Genomic DNA, 17886 nt, shown 5'->3' on the forward strand with positions numbered 1-17886 from the left:
TTGCTCCTCATTCAGCAAACAATATCAAGAGAACAAAGCAAATTTGATAACAGAAGTAAATTGAAAATGTGTTTAGAATTGTATGATATATCTGAATTTAATTTATGCCAAAAATGCTGTACACATTTTACAGCGCTGAAAAACGTTTTCCTATAAATTCTGCAACACAGGAGATTATATATATATATATATATATATATATATATATATATATATATATATATATATATATATATATATAAAGAACACTTACAGGACAGCCCTCATATTGACCCCACAAAATATATCAGTCAACAAAAACAAAAGTTTTCAATAGAAATAGAACTGTGCAATTATATTTACTTCCATTTCATGAGGTTTCTCAGAACAGACATTTCCCCCAATGATACTCCAGTTATCCATCAACATTTGGGGGGGGGGGGGGAATAATAAATTCCAGGGACCCTTTACCGCTGAGAATTAAAGGGACAGTCTAGTCAAAATTAAACTTTCATGATTCAGATAGGGATGTCATTTTAAACAACTTTCCAATTTACTTTTATCATCATATTTGCTTTGGTCTCTTGGTATTCTATGTGTAGAAATACAAATAGGTAGACCCCTGTATAATACTAACATGAACAAGAATAACTTATTTAAATGGATACATAACATTAACAAATAAAAATGCACATTAAAGGGACACTCAAGCCAAAATTAAACTTTCACGATTCAGATAGAGCAGCAATTTTTAAACAACTTTCCAATTTACTTCATTTAACAAAATGTGCACAGTCTTTTTATATTTACACTTTTTATGTCACCAGCTCCTACTGAGCATGTGCAAGAATTCACAGAATATATACGTATATGCATTTGTGATTGGCTGATGGCTGTCAGATGATGCAGTGGAAATAGACATAACTTTGAAATCTGTCAGAAAAAAAAAATCTACTAATTTGAAGTTCAGACTAAGTGCTATTGCATTGTCTTTTTATTATGCATTTGTTTATTATACAAATTTACTGTATTTACTGAATCCAATAAAGTGTTTAGTAAAGATTTTGCAAATCTAGAACAAACCAGTGATACACCACGTGAAAACCAACTTGAGTATGGTGTCCATGGGTTAGAAAACCTGCAGCATACTTAAAGGGATATGGAAGTCCAAATTAAAAATATTATGATTCAGACAGAGCAATTAAAAAAAATCCAGTTTTATGTTTTAGCAAATGTATTGCTTTCTCTTGATGACCTTTGCTGAAACTTAGCTTCTTTTCATAAGGGCATACTAAGGTAGACTCAAGAGTGTGCACATTTTCTTGAGCACCATAACACTACAGCAAACAGTACTGCCATATAGTGCTCTAGACATGCGCATGATAAAGAGGCTAACTTCCGCCAAAGGATACCAAGAGAAAATAAGTACATATGACATCAGACTTCAACTGGGACCACTAAAGTCAAATTAAACTTTCATGGTTTGGATAGAGCACACTATTTCAAACAACTTTCAAATTCACATTCAATATCCAAATTTGCACAATCTTTTTATATGCACACTTTCTAAGGCACCAGCACCTACTGATCATGTGAAAGATTTACAGAAAATATCTGTATATCCATTTTGTGATTGGCTGGTGGCTGTCACAAGATGCAGTGGGAAATAAAATAAAACTTAGTTTGTCAGATTTTTTTTTTTTTTTTACTACTCATGTAAAATCCAAATGAAGTGCCTGTGTGTTGTCTATTTAGAATGCATGTATTCATTCTGCTACTCTACTGTGTTTTATGGTTTTTAAAATTGCATGCTCTATAAAACTTTCAATTTCACTTCCATGCCTCTTTAAGTATGTAGGATTCACTCCAGTATTGCTAACTATGAGTCAACAACCTATGAGGGAACCTGATCATTTATAAATTCTGACACTGAAACATAACAATAACAACATTTATTATAAATAAAATTAAATTCTGCAAACGGAAGAAATGATGGTATCCAAATAAATAAAAAAAATACCTCCGGAAAATCAGTGAAGAAGCTAAAAAACACAGAGGTTGGGGGATGGTGCAATTACTTTAACACCTTAAAGACCACCAATGTACCCTGTATGTCTGCGGTCAAATGCGCTCATACATGTGCCGGATAATGCGTAGGTCTTACTGGAAAGACTGCGCTATATCTGCATGCCTCCGGAAGTGAGACATGCAGTTCTAGCACACCTTCACCACTATCGGCGAAGCTGCTCTAGTTAAACCCTTAAAGGGACAGTCAACACCAGAATTTGTGTTGTTTTAAAAGATAGATAATCCCTTTATTAAATATTCCTCAGTTTTGCATAACCAACACAGTTATATTAATACACTTTTTACCTCTGTAATTACCTTGTTTCTAAGCCTCTGCAGACTACCCCCTTATTTCAGTTCTTTTGACAGACTTGCATTTTAGCCAACCAGGATTCACTCCTCGGTAAATTCACGTGCGTGAACTCAATGTTATCTATATGAAACACATGAACTAATGCCCTCTAGTTGTGAAAAACTATCAAAATGCATTTAGAATTAGAGGCGGCCTTTAAGGTCTAAGAAATTAGTATATGAACCTCCTATGTTTAGCTTTCAACTAATAACAACAAGAGAACAAAGCAAAATTGGTGATAAAAGTAAATTGGAAAGTTGTTTACAAATACATACCCTATTTGAATCATTAAAGTTTTTTTGGGACTTTCCCTTTAACGACCGCTGACACTTTAAAGGAACATTAAACATTCATAGGGAATTAAATAATAAAAAAAAAGTTTAATGAATACTTTCATTATTTATTTTACCTGTGTTTTTTTTTTTTTTCATTTAAAGCTGAATATTTTAGTTTTTCAACTCCCCACAGAGTGGCTGGAGTGCATTCTATGGAATGTAAAATTCTGACCTTCCTACATACTGCTCATTAATTGGTTGGTATGTGCATAAGGAATTTAAATCTGACAATAATTAGCAAAGAAGATACAATTTACAACACTGAAGAGGGTTCTCATAAAAATCATACAAATTTTGAGTTTTAAATGCGTGTAAAACATGCTTTTTATTTGTAGCACTTATGTAATCCACTAATTCATTCTTGTTTCATATGTGAAAATATATATTTTGAGTAGGAAAAAATATTTTTTATTTTAGGAAACATAAAAACTACTTCCAAACTAGAAGCTCTAAAATAGGCCACATTTAATTTTAGAAATAAGGTACTTCTCACTTAAAGGGACATTAAACCCAAACATTTTCTTTCAAGATTCAGATAGAGAATACAATTTCAAACAACATTCCAATTTTTTTTTATTATCTAATTTGCTTCATTCTCTTGATATTGGCTGAACCATGTGCATTGCAATTTCTTCAACATAGGATATCTAAATAATGAAGCAAATTAGATAATAGAAGTAAATTGGAATGTTGTTTAAAATTGTATTTTCTATCTGGATCATAAAAAAAAAAAAACTGTGGGTTTAATGTCCCTTTAAGCACATTATCACCACTTTCCTTGTAGGATAAAGCTATTTAGTGAAAGATGAGCCCCAAACTGGCTATAACCTACATGTGTCCCGGTAACTTTATGCTGCAAAAGCGATTTTCCATGATAAACTCAAACTATAAAATTATCAATGTATAACAAGAGGTCTCAGGTCAGAGATGTTCCTAGAAAGTGTAATTTGGTATGGGAATTATTTCTGCTGGAAGATGTTTATGATCCGGGCTTAAGTAATGTTAGGAGCAAGGAAGACATTTGGCACAGAAGAAGAAATGAATGAGACACTAGAGTAAACTGGGTTTAGCATTCAATGTACAGCAGGTCTCTAAAGCAATTATATAGGCTGTGCTCATCGGTCTGGAACAGCAGTGCATTTACCAATATGTACTCTATAATTACAGCTTCTCTATAAAATATATTCTACTTATGAATACAAAATAATATATTTACTCTTTAGGAAACGCTGGGCTGTTTTGCTAGATTATGGGTTAAAAAAAAAAAAAAAAAAGGTCTCAAAGGCGAGTATAAAATAAGCGAAGAGCAATAAATAGTGAAGGACCGGAAACTAAACATCTGCATCTACATGCGTTCATGCAATTTTCACGAGCTTTCAACAACTACATGTTTGCAACAGTTTTTATTTCTATTTATGTTTGTAGTACAATTACAAGAGTATTTGATGGTTAAATTATGCAAAAACAAACAAACAACCAGCATCAGTATATATTTCTATATTTCTTTATATGTAGATGAATTTCTTCTAAGCTATTTGTTCTCACTGTGATACTGTCATTTTAAATGTCACACTAATACAGTCCCTTTCATGCGTGCCTTAAATTTTCTTCTCCAGGGAAATCTTTGGAAAGTAAAAAAAAAAACATGTCTACTGTGCGTATAAAAGAGCATGATAAAGTATTTATTGCATGGAAAAAAGAAAATTTATGCTTACCTGATAAATTTGTTTCTTTCTTAACACGGTGAGTCCACGCATCATCATAATTACTATTGGGAATATCACTCCTGACCAGCAGGAGGAGGCAAAGAGCACCACAGCAAAGCTGTTAAATACCACTCCCTTACCCACAACCCCCAAACATTCGACCAAAGGGAAGGAGAAAGGAAGTAATATAAGGTGCAGAGGTGCCTGAGGTTTATATATAAATAAAGTGTCTGAAAATACAGGGCGGGCCATGGACTCACCGTGTAAAGAAAGAAACACATTTATCAGGTAAGCATACATTTTATTTTATTTCTAATGACACAGTGAGTCCACGGATCATCATAATTACTATTGGGAATCAATACCCAAGCTAGAGGACACAAATTATAAGGGAGGGACAAGACAGAATAAACAGAAGGCACCACTGCTTGAAGAACCTTTCTCCCAAAAGAAGCCTCAGCTGAAGCAAAAGTATCAAATTTAAAATTTTTGAAAAAGTGTGTAAAGATGACCAAGTGGCAGCCTTGCAAATCTGATCTACAGAAGCACCATTTTTGAAAGCCCATGAGCCGTGATTTTCTCAGGAGGCTGCTGTCCAGCAGTCTCATATGCCAAGTGAATAACACTCCTCAACCAACAAGAAAGAGAATTAGCCGTAGCTTTCTGACCTTTACGCTTCCCAGAAAAAACAACAAATAAAGAAGAAGACTGGTGAAAATCCTTAGTCGCCTGCAAATAATATTTCAATGCACGAACTACATTCAGGTTTTGCAACAAACGTTCCTTATGAGAAGAAGGATTAGGACACAAAGAAGGAACAACAATTTCTTTATTAATATTCTTATCAGAAACAACCTTGGGAAGAAAACCTAGAACAGTACGCAGTACTATCTTATCAGAATGAAAAATAAGAAAAGGAGACTCACACTGCAACACTGAAAGCTCCGAAGCTCTTTGAGCCGAAGAGATAGCAACCAAAAATAAAACCTTCCAGGTTAACAACTTAATATCCAAAGAATGCATAGGCTCAAACAGAGCCTGTTGGAGAACTCCAAGAACTAAATTAAGACTCCAAGGAGGAGTTGCAAACTTAAACATAGGCCGAATTCTAACCAGGGCCTGACAAAAAGACTGAACATCTGGCACATCCGCCAGACGCTTGTGCAACAAAATAGACAAAGCTGAAATTTGACCCTTCAGGGTACTAGCAGATAAACCCTTCTCCAGACCCTCCTGGAGAAAAGACAAAATCCTAGGAATCCGAAAGCTACTCCACGAGTAGCCCCTGGATTCACACCAATACAGATATTTACGCCATATCTTATAATAAATCTTTCAAGTCACAGGCTTACCCACCTGAATCAAAGTCTCAATGACCGACTCAGAAAAAACACGCTTGGATAGTATCAAGCGTTCAATCTCCAAGCAGTCAGCTTCAGAGAAACGAGATTTGGATGAAGGAAGGGCCCCTGAAATAGAAGGTCCTTCCTTAATGGAAGACTCCAAGGTGGAAAACATGACATTTCCAGCAGATCAGCATACCAGATCCTGCAAGGCCACGCTGGTGCAATGAGAATCACCGATGCCCTCTCTTGTCTGATCCGAGCAATGACCCGAGGAAGAAGAGCAAATGGAGGAAACACGTATGCCAGAGGGAACTTCCAAGGAACTGCTAGAGCATCTATCAGAACAGCCTGAGAATCCCTTGACCTTGATCCGTACCTCGGGAGCTTGGTATTCTGACGAGATGCCATGAGATCCAACTCCGGCTGCCCCATCTGAGAATCAAGCTGGAAAACACCTCCGGATGAAGTTCCCACTCCCCCGGATGAAAAGTCTGTCTGCTCAGAAAATCCGCTTCCCAATTGTCCACCCCTGGGATGTGGATCGCAGACAGACAGCAGTTGTGGGTCTCCGCCCACTGAATAATCTTGGATACCTCTGTCATGGCCAAGGAACTCCAAGTTCCTCCCTGATGATTGATGTAAGCCACTGACGTTATATTGTCCGACTGAGACCTGATAAACTGGACAGAAGCTAGATGAGGCCAGGACCAAAGAGCATTGAAGCATGCCCTTAGCTCTAGGATATTTATGGGTAGAACCGACTCCTCCTGAGTCCATAGACTCTGAGCCATCAACAAACCCCAGACAGCTCCCCAACCCAGCAGACTGGCATCCATGGTTACTATCACCAAGGCAGGTCTGCAAAAACAGGTTCCCTGAGAGAGAAGATCCTGAGACAACCACCACAGAAGGGAATCTCTTGTCGTCTGATCTAGAACAATCTTTGGAGACAAATCAGCATAATCCCTGTTCCATTGTCTGAGCATGCAAAACTGTAGAGGTCTGAGATGGAACCGAGCAAAAGGTATGATGTTCATGACTGAGACCATCAGACCAATAACCTCCATACACTGGGCTAATGACGGCCGAAGAAAGAACTGAAGAGCAAGGCACGTATTGAACATTTTTGATTTTCTTGCTTCTGTCAAAAAAATCTTCATCTCTAGAGAATCTAGAATGATTCCCAAAAAAAACCCAAACACTCTTGTAGCCGGAATCAAGTAACTTTTTCCTAAATTCACCTTCCAACCGTGGGAGCGCAGAAAAGACAACAATAACTCCATGTGGGAGCTTGCTAGTTGAAAAGATGGCGCCTGAACTAGAATGTCATCCAGATAAGGTGCTACCACAACCCCCTGCAATCTGAGCACCACCAGCAATGCTACCAGAACCTTTGAGAACACCCTGGGAGCTGTTGAAATACCAAAAGGAAGGGCCATAAACTGAAAATGTTTGTCTAGGAAAGCAAATCTCAGAAACTTGTGATGTTCCTTGTGGTTGGGAATATGCAGATACGCATCCTTCAGATCTACTGTTGTCATGAATTGACCCTCTTGGACCAGAGGAAGAATGGACCGAATAGTTTCCATCTTGAACGACGGAACTCTGAGAAACTTGTTTACACTCTTGAGATCTAGAATAGGTCTGAAAGTTTCCTCCTTTTTGGGAACGATAAACAGATTGGAATAGAAACCCAGCCCCTGCTCCTGAATAGGGAAAGATCCTGAACACAACATAAGAATGCCTCTCTTTTTATCTGGTCTACATATAATCTGGAGAGAAGAAGCCTGCCCCTGGGAGGAAAAGTCTTGAACTCTAGTTTGTATCCCTGGGACAAAATATCTACCACCCAGGGATCCGGAACATCTTGAACCCAAGCCTGAGCGAAAAAGGAAAGTCTGCCCCCCCACTCGATCCATTCCCGAAACAGGGACAGACCCTTTATGTTGATTTTGAGTCAGCAACGGGCTTCTTAGGTTGCTTCCCCTTGCTCCAGGACTGATTGGACTTCCAAGAGGGCTTGGACTGATCCTGCTTGGAGGAAAAAGAGGAGGAAGACTTATTAGAGAAGTTACGAAAGGAAAGAAAATTACTCTGACGACCCTTCTGTTTATTTCTCTTATCCTGAGGGAGAGAATGCCCCTTCCCTCCCGTAATATCAGAAATAATCTCAGCCATACCCGGCCCAAACAAGGTCTTACACTTGTAAGGAATGGACAAAAGCTTATATTTAGATAATACATCCGCAGACCAGACTTTAACCATAAGGCCCTGTGCGCCAGAACAGCAAAGCCAGAAATCTTTGCTCCCAACTTGGTGACCTGTAAAGAAGCATCCGCAATAAAAGAATTAGCCAACTTTAAAGCCTTAATTCTATACTGAATCTCCTCAAGAGGAGTATCCTGCTGAATAGAATCAGACAACGCATCAAACCAATATGCAGCCGCACTGGTAACCATAGCAATACACACAGCAGGCTGCCATTGGAATCCCTGGTGAACATACATCCTTTTAAGTAAAGCCTCCAACTTCTTATCCATGGGATCCTTAAAAGAACAACTATCCTCAATAGGAATAGTGGTCCTCTTGGCCAAAGTGGAAATAGCTCCCTCTACCTTAGGAACCGTCTGCCAAGATTCCTTAATAGAATCCGCAATAGGAAACATCTTCCTAAAAATTGGAGAAGGGGAAAAACAAAATTTATGCTTACCTGATAAATTTCTTTCTTTCTCTTGTGGTGTATCCAGTCCACGGGTTCATCCATTACTTGTGGGATATTCTCCTTCCCAACAGGAAGTTGCAAGAGGATACCCACAGCAGAGCTGTCTATATAGCTCCTCCCCTAACTGCCACCCCCAGTCATTCGACCGAAGACAAGCAAGAAAAAAGGAGAAACTATAGGGTGCAGTGGTGACTGTAGTTTAAAAATAAAAAACACCTCTCTTAAAGTGACAGGGCGGGCCGTGGACTGGATACATCACAAGAGAAAGAAATTTATCAGGTAAGCATAAATTTTGTTTTCTCTTGTAAGGTGTATCCAGTCCACGGGTTCATCCATTACTTGTGGGATACCAATACCAAAGCTTTTGGACACGGATGAAGGGAGGGACAAGGCAGGAACTTAAACGGAAGGCACCATTGCCTGCAAGACCTTTCTCCCAAAAATAGCCTCCGAGGAAGCAAAAGTATCAAATTTGTAGAATTTAGAAAAAGTATGAAGCGAAGACCAAGTCGCCGCCTTACAAATCTGTTCAACAGAGGCCTCATTTTTAAAAGCCCATGTGGAAGCTACCGCTCAAGTGGAATGAGCTGTAATTCTTTGAGGAGGCTGCTGGCCAGCAGTCTGATAAGCTAAACGGATTATGCTGCTCAGACAAAAAGAAAGAGAAGATGCCGAAGCCTTTTGGCCTCTCCTCTGTCCAGAGTAGACAACAAACAATGCAGATGTTTGGCGAAAATCCTTAGTAGCTTGTAAATAAAACTTTAAAGCACGAACCACGTCAAGATTGTGTAATAGACGTTCCTTCTTTGAAGAAGGATTAGGACACAGTGATGGAACAACAATCTCCTGATTGATATTCTTATTAGATACCACCTTAGGAAGAAACCCAGGTTTGGTACGCAAAACTACCTTATCTGCATGGAAGATCAGATAAGGGGAATCACACTGAAAGGCAGATAACTCTGAAACTTTTCGAGCCGAAGAGATAGCTACCAAAAACAGAACTTTCCAAGATAAAAGCTTGATATCTATGGAATGCAGAGGTTCAAACGGAACCCCTTGAAGAACTTTAAGAACTAAATTTAAACTCCATGGTGGAGCAACAGGTTTAAACACAGGCTTGATTCTAACTAAAGCCTGATAAAACGCCTGAACGTTTGGAACATCTGCCAGACGCTTGTACAGAAGAATAGACAAAGCAGAAATATGTCCCTTTAAGGAACTAGCTGACAATCCCTTCTCCAATCCTTCTTGGAGAAAGGATAATATCCGAGGAATCCTGACTTTACTCTATAAGTAACCCTTGGATTCACACCAATGAAGATATTTACACCATATCTTATGATAGATTTTCCTGGTGACAGGCTTTCGAGCCTGAAATAAGGTATCAATGATCAAGCGTTCAATCTCCAAGCAGTCAGTCGCAGAGAAATTAGATTTGGATGATTGAAAGGACCTTGGAGTAGAAGGTCCTGCCTCAGCGGCAAAGTCCATGGTGGAAGGGATGACATGTCCACCAGATCTGCATACCAAGTCCTGCGTGGCCACGCAGGTGCTAGCAAAATCACTGAAGCTCTCTCCTGCTTGATCTTGGCAATCAGACGAGGGAGGAGAGGAAATGGTGGGAACACATAAGTCAGGCTGAAGGACCAGGGCACTGCTAGAGCATCTATCAGCGCTGCCTGGGGATCCCTTGACCTGGACCCGTAACAAGGAAGCTTGGCGTTCTGACGAGACGCCATCAGATCCAGTTCTGGTTTGCCCCATAGTCGAATCAGCTGGGCAAATACCTCCGGATGGAGCTCCCACTCCCCCGGATGAAAAGTCTGCCGACTTAGAAAATCCGCCTCCCAGTTCTCTACTCCTGGGATATGGATAGCTGAGAGATGGCAAGAGTGAACCTCTGCCCATAGAATTATCTTTGAAACCTCCAACATTGCCAGGGGGCTTCTTATTCCCCCTGATGGATGATATAGGCTACAGTTGTGATATTGTCCGACTGAAAACTGATGAACCTGACCGCAGCTAGTTGAGGCCAAGCCTGAAGAGCATTGAATATCGCTCTCAGTTCCAGAATGTTTATCGGAAGGAGGGCTTTCTCCTGAGTCCACGAACCCTGAGCCTTCAGGGAGTTCCAGACCGCGCCCCAGCCCTGAAGGCTGGCATCTGTCGGTCCAGATTTAGCAGAGAGGACAAATCTGTGTAATCCCCATTCCACTGATTGAGCATGCAAAGTTGCAGTGGTCTGAGATGTAGGCGGGCAAACAGAACTATGTCCATTGTCGCTACCATTAGGCCGATTACTTCCATACACTGAGCCACTGACGGCCGAGAAGTGGAATGAAGAGCACGGCAGGAAGTTAGAAGCTTTGACAACCTGACCTCTGTCAGAAAAAAATTGATTTCTACTGAATCTATCAGTATTCCTAGGAAGGAAACTCTTGTGAGAGGGGAGAGAGAACTCTTTTCTTCATTCACCTTCCACCCGTGAGACCTCAGAAAGGCCAGAACAATGTCCGTATGGGACTTGGCGATTTGAAAAGTCGACGCCTGTATCAGAATGTCGTCTAGGTAAGGAGCCATTGCTATGCCCCGTGGCCTTAGAACTGCCAGTAGGGACCCTAGAACCTTCGTAAAGATTCTTGGTGCCGTGGCTAACCCGAAGGGAAGAGCCACAAACTGGTAATGCCTGTCTAAGAAGGCGAACCTGAGGAACTGATGATGATCTCTGTGAATCAGAATGTGGAGATAAGCATCCTTTAAGTCCACGGTAGTCATATATTGACCCTCCTGGATCATAGGGAGGATGGTTCGGATAGTCTCCATCCTGAAGGATGGGACCCTGAGAAATTTGTTTAGGATCTTGAGATCCAAGAATGGTCTGAAAGTTCCCTCTTTTTTTGGAACTATAAACAGATTTGAATAGAAGCCCTGCCCCTGTTCCTCCCTTGGAACTGGGTGGATCACTCCCATAACCAGTAGGTCTTGAACACAACGTAAGAACGCCTCTCTCTTTATCTGCAAGCTTGGAAAACACTTTAATAAAGGTGAAACAGCAATTAAACAAAAACGTTACTGTGCCTTTAAGAGAAAAAAACTAGCACTTAAACTGCAAGTGTAAAGTCTTTGAAATTTTTACAGTGTGTGTAAGGGACTAAAGCAACATTGCACCCACTTGCAAATGGATGATTAACCCCTTAGGCCTCAAACCGGATTGAAAAACGTTAAAAAACTTTAAAAGTCAATTGAGCACCTTGCCACAGCTCTGCGGAGGCTCCTACCTGCCCTCAAAAACGATTTTGTGTAGAAATAACTCCTTTGAAATGGTCCTCAGATGCCAGAGGAAACCTCTAAGGAAGCTGGATGTCTCAGTCTGAATTAAAAGTGCGTAGTTAGAGTGCTAAAGTAGGCCCCTCCCACCATGTTACTGGATGTTAGAAGGGCCTTAAGAAAATACTCCTAGGAGTATCTGACTAGCTATGTGGAAACTAGGACCCAAATAAAGACTTATCTCCCTCAGAGAAAAAAACATCCTATTTATGAAATCATGTAAACGTTTTATCACTAAGTAATATGAATATTAACATGAGTATTGCCCTGTTTTGTAAGCATGATCCCAGTCGCTGTTAAATCACTGCATCAGGCTTACCTCAAATACACAAGGCTTTGTCAGCATTTTCTAGAACTTATTCATCTCTCTAGAAATAAAAATACTGAACATACCTCAAAGCAGGTAATCTGCAGACCGTTCCCCCAACTGAAGTTTTCCCATATTCTTCAGTTATGTGTGAGAACAGCAAAGGACCTTAGTTACAAACCGCTAAGATCATCAAACCTCCAGGCAGAATTCTTCTTGTAATTTCTGCCTGAGAGTAAAACAGTACAATGCCGGTACCGTTTAAAAATAACAAACTTATGATTGAAGGTAAAACTACACTAAGTCACCACATATCTCTTGATACTTCCTTTCTTGTCGAGAGTTGCAAGAGAATGACTGGGGGTGGCAGTTAGGGGAGGAGCTATGTAGACAGCTCTGCTGTGGGTGTCCTCTTGCAACTTCCTGTTGGGAAGGAGAATATCCCACAAGTAATGGATGAACCCGTGGACTGGATACACCTTACAAGAGAAAAGGAATTCCAGGCTTCTCCCATTCCCGTGTAATAATCTCTGAAACACTATCTGGAACAGGAAAAACTTCCGCCACGGAAGGGACTTCAAAAAACGTATTAAGTTTACTAGCCTTCTTGGAAATAACTATGACAGTGGAGTCAGAGTCATCCAAAGTAGCCAAAACCTCATTAAGTAACAAACGGAGGTGCTCCAGCTTAAATCTGAAAGAAACCACCTCAGAATCAGCAGTAGGAAATACACTATCACAGAGTCTGTAATTTCACCCTCAGACGCTACTGAAGTATCTTCTTCCTCAGACCTATGGGAAGAAACATTTGACCTAACTCCAACAGAGTCAGAAACCTTATACTTCCTTTTGTGCTTCCCCTGCAATACAGGAAAAGCAGACAAAGCCTTTAGATACAGCAGAGAATATGTGAGTATCCATATCCTGCAAAGAAAAACCAACCTGAGACGAACCGCAGGGCACTGCACGAGAAGAGGATAGAGATTGGGATGATTGGGGAGAAAGCTGCAATATAGCTTGAACAGGAGACTCCTGAACAACATTCTGCTTAGATAATGAAGGCTCTTAATCAAAAAGCCTATTCCTGTAATGCAATGTTCTCTCAATACAAGAAGAACAAAAAGGGATAGGAGGCTCCATATTAGCATCTAAACATAAAGTGCAAGTGACAGCTTGCAGGTCCTCTTGGTCCATCTCTAACACACAAATATTATAACAATAAGGAAAAAAACAACAAAAAAACGTTGCTATCACTTTAAGAGAAAAACGTTACTAAAGAATGCCAAAAAATGAACCCAGAACCCCTGCTGCACACCTCTACACCTCAACAAGCCTTGCTGAGGTGCTTAAATGACCTGCCCAGACCGGAGGAAAACTCAAGAAATCCAGACTTTAAATCTTGAACCAGAGGAATATCAGCATTCGCTCTGCAAACGAAAGAAGGCTCTAAACAACCTCTCACTTCCGCAACGCAGCAGAAACACACAGGAAGAGCACGCAAAACTCACGCCAAGGAAACTCCGCCCATCGTAGGCTTACCCAACCACCTCCCAGCCGGCATTACACTTAACACTGCAAACAGCCGCCGGGAGGAAAAGAAAGTGCGTGACTCGCTTAAACACCAAGCAGTTCGTACCTCCCCATCCGAAAACAAAATAATGAGCCTTAACAAGGAGAGCTGAACAGCACTCATAAATATAGCCAATATCTTCTCACAGTGCCCCACAAAAACTAAACTGCCACAATAAAAAACCTGCACATAAGCAGGATTAACATCCCAAATTAACCCCATAAGTGCCAAATCTTTTCTGAACTTTCTCTATATCAGAAAAATAAAAGAAGCACTTAACTCCATCACAGTCTGTCTGGCAGCAGGGTAGCTCACAAGGTTTGAAAGGCTTTATCCCTCACATAGACCTGTGGAAAGCAAAAAAGACCAAGTAAACCTAATTAGGCTTTTTAAAATAAGGGCAGTAAAAACTGATTGGGAGGCACAGTGGGGACTATACCCCACAAGTTCCCAAATGCTTAAAAGCCACCACTGCTCTACTGAAGAGACTGACATGGACTACAGTTACACTCCAGGAAAACAGAGCAAAACTTTACCCCTCCTTGCAACTGATACAAGCAAAGAGAATGACTGGGGGTTGTGGGTAAGGGAGTGGTATTTAACAGCTTTGCTGTGGTGCTCTTTGCCTCCTCCTGCTGGTCAGGAGTGATATTCCCAATAGTAATTATGATGATTCGTGGACTCACCGTTTCACTAGAAAAAAAGTTCTCTTTATTTATAGATAAAGTAGTCTCTGTATAACCGATACTGCAGTATGATTGGCTTGTGACTGAGGGTATTGGTTTGCTCAAACCCATTATTATCATTTGTTTATTATATTTAAAGGAATTTTTTTTTTTTTTTACTTTAATCTTAAAAATGTGTGACAAAAGCAATTTCAATTCTAAATAAAACAATGTTCTGTTGCTAGGCTTGCAGAGGTGTGTCCCTCTCCACCAATAGAGCGGTGAGGGATGTCTTTTCAGACAATGAGAACTGCAGTATTAGTTTCAATTAAAATTAAAACAAGTGTTTATAACAGTAGGCTCTTTAGTACAAAGTCACTTTAACCTTTGCCCTGAGCTAGTGATTACCATATCCTAAACAAGTCTGTAGTATTCATGCTAACAGTCATGGTAAGTCATCCAGGGAACACTTAACATTCTTATCATGAAACAGGGTATATAGTTATATCTACTAGACACAGCACAGGACTACTAGCAGAAATAATTATACTTCTATCAAATTTTCATCCATATAATATTACATTTAATTTCAGGCTTGTGTAAAAGGAATGCAAGTTACTAAACTGACAGATCAGTGGGTAGTACAGTGGCGGCTCTATGCACCTTCAAACTCGTGTAGAACCCAGTTGAGCGTTGAAGGGCTCCATATATTAAGTGAGCTGTGTCTTTCAAATTTTTTACTACCTGTTTTAGCCTGCCCCAATTAGCCTCCACAATATTAAGTTCTAGAACTGCCACTGAGTATAGCTTCAGGATACTACTGCACAGCAATAAAAATGTTTTAGTCTTTTTTATTGTCAACGCTGAGATAAGGACCCTGTGAATAGTGAATGCCCCTGGTATGGATATCTCAGTTGCCAACATGTGAGAAAAATGTCCAGGTGCACTATGCAGCAGAGCCACGCCCATTTCTGTTTTGCATAGCTCCACCCACCCATTAAATACTAGTAGTATAATTTAAACATACTGATTGCGAGTTTATAGTTTATATAGCACTTACACAGCCTGGAATTAGACAGTAATATTACCTCGATATGCTTTACCTGCTGACTACTGAGTTAGGGCTGTTGGAATGGAAAGCAATATATGTAGATATACTGAGGATTTGTTTTTTTTATTTTTTTACTTTTGCTAAAACACTATTGAAAGTTTCACAAGTAGGTGGATTTTTTTAATTTTTACTTTATTAAGATAAAAATAATACAAAAACTACAGACATTACAACAGTATGATTCATTGGATACATACATGTGCAAAAGTAAAAGTCATTTCTGTTAAATACATTTAAACTAATTTGCTTCATTCTTTAGTTATCCTTTGTTGAAGAAATAACAATGCACATGGGTGAACAAATAACACGAGGCATCTATTGTATAGCCACCAATCAGCATCTTCAGAGCATATTTTTCAACAATGTATATCAAGAGAATAAAGCAAAGTAGATAATAGAAGTAAATTGGAAAGTTGTTTAGAATTCCATGCTCTATCTCAATGGTTTTCAAACCTGTCCTCAGGCCTCCCTAACAGGCCACATTTTGAGGACATCTGAACTGGAGCACAGGTAAAATAATCAGCTGCTTAGTAAACGCGGTTATTTTACCTGCTCTCACCCAAGGTAATCCTGAAAACCTGGCCTGTTGGGGAGGCCTGAGGTCAGGTTTGAAAACCAGTGCTCTATCTGAATCATGAAAGAAAAAAAATGGGTTTCATGTCCCTTTAAGTTTTATAAAAAATAACTCCACTAAACAATACAGTTAAGATGTTTAATAGTTGTTGATAAGATAACTTCTACAGCACCTAGAAAAAGGCATCCGTGATCAATGTCAAATATGAACTATATGGTCACTGTTCTAATATGGCCACCATTGTGTAGAAATCTATTCTTCCCAAAGAAAAGACCTAGATAATCATCTAACCGTTTAGATAGTACAAAGTGATATTTCTATAATAAAGAGGATGATACAAGATCCTTCCAAGCCAATATTGTAGGAATTTCAGCTTTTTCCATAACTTTGGTATAAGCTGTTTGGCACAATTAATCATTATAACTTAACTCGGGGAAATGTATTAAACACAATAGTAAGGGGATCTATAGGGAGTGTTATCCCTATTACCATTGATATCCCTGTAATTATGGAAGGCCAGTATGTGGTCAAGTGGGGACACTGCCACCATATATGAAGGAAGGTTCCTGGATCACAAGTAGGTGGCATTTTATTTTAAAGTACTTTTTATTAAAAATGTTTGCAATATACATACAAAGAAAGAAGTACCTTTATCATTACATTCTCATCCCTTCTGAAATACAGGTATTCGAGACATATTAATAATCCATCCGCCCACATGCCTACCTTCCTATATATCAGAATACATATTACAGAATGGAGCTATCGCTCCTTAGCATGTTTTCCCTTTAATCTTAACCTATCTTGTGCATCCAGAAAAATGGGCTACATAATTGTGGGATGAGTAAAAAACATATCAAACAGTATAAAGTCAATTAACAGAGTAACAACTATAAATAAACCAGCTTCTCCTCCCATTCTCATATAAAACAGTGACTCTTTTTGAGAATAGTATAATACCTGGAGAGTAGAGACACTTCTTCCCACGGCACACCCCCGCCAACCTCTTATCGGCTCATGTGAATATCAGACTTTAGATGTTTGTTCTTGTCTGCCTATCCAGTAAAACCATACCTTTTGTACTGTCTCTCTGTTATTTAGGATTCCTGCTGCTTCCTCATACATGGTGTAGGTAAAGTGTATTTTATTATATATCTCCGTCCAAGTTGGTGCTCCTATCTTCCAGTATCTTGCGATACATATTCTTGTGACTGTACATAGAATTCTAATGAAGGTGTTCAAGTGCCTGTGATAGATTTCTATGGGTTCATGTAGTAGTGCCTGTTGTATGGTAAGAGTCACCTCTTCATCTATCAACTGGCCTATAAATGAAGATAACTTTCTCCACATTTCCTGCACAGCCGCGCAAATCCCACCACATATGTTTGTATGTGCCCCTCTGTCCACATCCCCTGTAGCACAAAATACTCCCCTGGGGCTTAATGTGTGCAGATCTAACTGGGGTTAAATACCACCTAAAGGCTGTTTTCAGTGTGTTCTCCTTTAAATCAACGCTTAGTAAGCCTTTATCTCCCGATTGAAATATTAATTCCCACTCCTGTTTATCTTTTACTATTTCCAATTCCCTCTCCCATGCTAGCATTACTTGCGTTTTTGGTTCTGATGGAGGGGATTGGATGGTTACATATAGTTTGGATATTGAGTGTTTGGGTCTATGTGGGCTAACACTGGAGGTTTCTAACGTCGTGGTCACCCTACTAGGCGCGTTTTTGAGGAATTCTCTGAGAGAAGATTGCAGCTGCAGATACATGAACCAGTGTAACTTGAGGGGTGCGATCTTTTCTTGTAGGTGAGAGAAAGG

General features: G+C 39.6%; 1 protein-coding gene across 2 annotated transcripts in view; it reads right to left on the reverse strand.

The window, feature by feature from the left end:
- Nucleotides 1–17886, reverse strand: part of DIP2C (disco interacting protein 2 homolog C) — a 911498-nt gene that overhangs the window by 45738 nt on the left and 847874 nt on the right. The window lies entirely within an intron of this gene.

Source organism: Bombina bombina, chromosome 5 (assembly GCF_027579735.1).
Source record: "Bombina bombina isolate aBomBom1 chromosome 5, aBomBom1.pri, whole genome shotgun sequence".
In the NCBI taxonomy this organism is placed as follows: Eukaryota; Metazoa; Chordata; class Amphibia; order Anura; family Bombinatoridae; genus Bombina; species Bombina bombina.